This window comes from Lactuca saligna, chromosome 4 (assembly GCF_052625555.1).
Source record: "Lactuca saligna cultivar CGN05327 chromosome 4, ASM5262555v1, whole genome shotgun sequence".
In the NCBI taxonomy this organism is placed as follows: Eukaryota; Viridiplantae; Streptophyta; class Magnoliopsida; order Asterales; family Asteraceae; genus Lactuca; species Lactuca saligna.
The window spans coordinates 188361092-188365487 of record NC_136420.1 but is presented as its reverse complement, the minus strand read 5'-3'; the positions used below and the strand labels follow the sequence as shown (position 1 = coordinate 188365487).

The window sequence follows — 4396 nt, the reverse complement described above, 5'->3', positions numbered from 1 at the left end:
TGTCATTTATTTGGTAACCTGCTAGAATTATGGTAACAGATCAATTGGTTGAATATCAATAACTTTGGTTGATATTGCAACAAATTTTTTTAGATATTGCAATAATTTTGTTGATATTACAACAAATTTATTGATATTACAATGTCAATCAATTAACCGGTTACCATCAATTTAGCAAGTTACCAAATAAATGACATGGTAATATTATGATGTGGATGCTACATCAAATATTATGTGGTAGGATTGAGTATAAAATATAAGGTTTGAATCAAACCTAATTTCACATATATTTTTAGCTTGAACTAGTGGTTCAAACTTACTAAAAAGTCAGCGAAAAGGGCGCACTCACCCTTTTAGATGACACTTTGGAATATAATGTTTAATACTTAATGTTTAATTTCCATCAAAGTATTTCTTCACAAGTGGCATCTGAACGTCAATCTAGTGGTCAAACTCAGTTAAAAGTCAGTAAAAATGATGTATTCACCCTTTCAGGAGATGTAATTATAGTTTACAAGTCGATTTGTACAACAAGTAAATAAAAACCCCTAGAAGGTCGATCCATGAGCTGTTTAGTAAGTTTGATCCACTAAATTGACCTTGTAAGGATCTTCATTTATTTGTTGTACAAATCGAGCTTCTAAACCACAACATCATCTCTTGAATCGGTTAATTGGTTGACATTGCAACAAAATTGAAAATGTATTGACATAATTAAAAAAATAAAATAAAATAAAAACTTGGTGTTTAAATCGAAATTTGTGGTAATATAGTGACTTTTTTACAATTTGAAACTCAGTGACGAAATCAAAATTTTGGTAAACTTAGTGACTTTATTGCAATTCGGAAAAAAATGATTATTAGAAGAACCGATCATTTAGTTAATATTGCAACAAAATTGTAAATATAGTGACATAATTGAGAAAAAAAATGAATATCAAATAAAAAATTTGTGATAATATAGTGACTTTCTTGTTATTAATTATGGATTTTAAAGCAATATTTATTAAATAAGAATTACTTTATAAAATACTTTTAAAGAAATATTATATGTATTTTTAGAAATATTAAGAAGTAATACATATCCTTACGTTGAAATAAATTATCCATAAATAAGCAACTAACATGTCACAAACGTTAACTATTACATTTAATACTAGCATTTAAATTATTGTATTTTATTTTTAAAAACCTTTTTTTAATTTTTATATGAATTCGATACATAAAGATCTAAATTTATTATTATTATTAACTAATATCATTTATTACTGGTGTTAAAAATATTAATTATTATATTTAAATTATAACCATTATATTAAACTAAAGTAGAAATGTATATACCGAATAATCAAAAGTATTATGGATTAATGTTATTATTTACATCAAAATTGTGCAAGAACATATAATGTTTGACGATGTGTTTACATTATTATGATGTAAAATATTTGATTTGAAGTCGGGTTGAAAATGCACTTTAAGTTATATTTTATTTTCGTTTATCTAATAAATATGAATTTCTAAGGAGAATCTTATTTATTTTTTTTCAGGTAGAAATACAAACAAAACACGAACTGTGATAATAATAATTATTATTATTATCACAGTGTGTGTCGTCATAGTAATTACATCTATTTGTATCTTCATACAGAAGAAGCAGCAGCAAAAGCCTCCAATAAAAAATCTAGAAAGTAAGCATGATATTCGAAACTTGAAAGTCATATTTGGAACATGCATGAATTAAAAGAGTCATGACTTATGTTATAATTAAGCAACACAATGTTATCGTCGCGACCTTGTGCTTGAACTCTAGTGGTGTAGTTATTGTATTAGGGATAACACTAGTGCTTATAGTATAACTTCATAGTTAACACAACTTCTAACTTTTCCTCATGTTGTACTAGACGAAACCATGGATATTAGCACTTCTGAATGTTTGCAATACAACTTTAGTACAATGAAAGCAGCAACATATGACTTCTCAGAAGACAATAAGCTCGGAAAAGGCGGATTTGGAGCTGTTTATAAGGTAATAACATGTGATTTGTAGTCATGTAACAAAAGTTAAGAAGTTTTTCATATTTCTCCAACGTTGATATATATTGGTATGTGATTTTTAGGGTAAACTTGAAGATGGACAAGAAATTGCAGTTAAGAGGCTAGCAAGGGATTCTGGGCAAGGGGACATAGAATTTAAGAATGAGGTTTTGCTTGTCGCCAAGCTTCAGCATCGTAATTTGGTTAGGCTGCTTGGTTTCAGCATAGAAGGAAGTGAACGACTTCTCATTTATGAGTTACTATCAAATGCAAGTCTTGATCAGTTTATATTTGGTAAGTTCTTAAGAGCGATCTCTTTCTCGACCCAACTTGTTGCATCCCTCAAAAGGCTTAAAAAACTAGATATTCCACAAATTATTGTTATGTTGTTAACAAAATACTTCCCATACAACCTGTCAAGAATTAAATTCAACAATACTTGTAACCAAAAAAGTTTATTTTTGTTTGTTGAAAAGGATCGAATCAACGATGGTTACCATTTACACATGTGGGATAGCAAATGATTTTTTTGTAGTGAATATTGTTAACGATTCAACTAATATACTTCTTGTTGGTGTTTGTAGATCCAACTAAGCATACAATACTTGACTGGGAAAAGCGATACAAGATTATTAAAGGCGTTGCCAAGGGACTTTTATACCTTCATGAAGACTCTCGTCTAATGATTATTCATCGTGATTTAAAAACCAGTAATATTTTGTTAGATATTGAAATGAATCCTAAAATTGCAGATTTTGGTATGGCCAGATTGTTTAACCCTGAGTAAACTCAAGGAGACACAAATCGAATAGTTGGAACCTAGTAAGTATACTTGAATTATTCTCATGTAATTAACTAAAGTGTAACTACTGACCTTTTCTCGGTTTTTTATTGCATCAAATAGTGGTTATATGGCACCAGAATATGCCATGCACGGTCAATTTTCAGTAAAATCAGATGTATTTAGCTTCGGAGTTTTGGTACTGGAAATGGTAACAGGTCAAAAGAACCAATACATTCGTAATGGAGACAACATGGAACACTTTCTCAGCTATGTAAGTACCCAACGATTCAATAAACTCTAAAAGAAAACATATACACAAACAAAATTGGATTATCTGTACGAAAACCTTCCCTTACAATTGAGTTTTCTAAATTTACCTAGTGTGATTGTTAATAAAAAAAATTGTTAATCTTTGTTAGGCATGGAAAAGTTGACAAGATGGGAATGTGTCAAGCATTATAGATCTCACATTGACGACGAGATCTTGTTCATTATGTGACATCACTAGAATTATCCATATTGCATTATTATGCGTTCAAGAAAACTCTAGTGACAGGCCAACCATGGCTGAGGTTGTCCATATGCTTAATAGCTTCTCTCTCGTGCTTGCAATACCATCAGAGCCTGCATTTTTCATGCGTGGTACCATTCATCCCCAAGGACCACTCGTGAATTTTTCCGACAATGTTGTCTCTGTATCTGAGATAGCTCCTAGATAGGTTTTGAGAATACACTCAATATGGTATTTGCTTATATATATATATATATATATATATATATATATATATATATATATATATATATATATATATATATATATATATATATAAGCAAATACCATATTGAGTGTATTCATAGTTTTACAGATGTTGTTTGACATGTTACAGCTTTAAACAAGTAGATGAGAATTTAAAGCAGTGTGTAGCCATGAAATGTTTTAGTCTTTTTATCGGTAATTGTATTATAACTAGGAAATGCTAAAGGAACGAAGTACAGATTTATTCAGACTACATGTGGAGAAAACATCAATCCATCGTATTTCAACCTAAATTTGTTAGAAATGGACTCTCAAAATGCACAGTAAAAGTGACCTTACCGGAGAAAATAAATGACTTTCTACTAAATAACCAAAAAGTTAATTCAAAGTTGCAAGAGAAAAAGACTTGATGCCATACTCTCTGTTGAAGCTAAAGTGAAAAGTGAAGAAGGCTTATATATAGCCTTACTCACGTGGGAACATGCAAAAACAATAGAATAATACTTATCTCACCTAAAAACTAGTTAATTTCTTCTACCCTTCAAAATACCTCCCTAAGACCCGGTAACAGCTTTTACCAAGCTTTTATTATTAAGAAAAACGTGAATAACGGAGCTATCTAAACCCATGAACCAAAATGGACTTAACCCATCATCAAGATTACCCAACATTCACCCCCTAATCTTGATGATTTTGACATGTTTCTTCATCACAACAAAGTCGGTTCTTCCTCTTCTATCAAATTGGCTTCGTTCTCTTTGTCTTTCCATTTGGTACACTCATTTGCAAACTGTCCAAATGCTTGACAATCATAGCATATA

General features: G+C 30.2%; 1 pseudogene; it reads left to right on the top strand.

Annotated features, from left to right (window-relative positions):
• The first annotated feature begins 389 nt into the window (after positions 1–389).
• LOC145040391 (cysteine-rich receptor-like protein kinase 44) lies at positions 390–3537 on the top strand (annotated as a pseudogene).
• Positions 3538–4396: the final 859 nt, after the last annotated feature.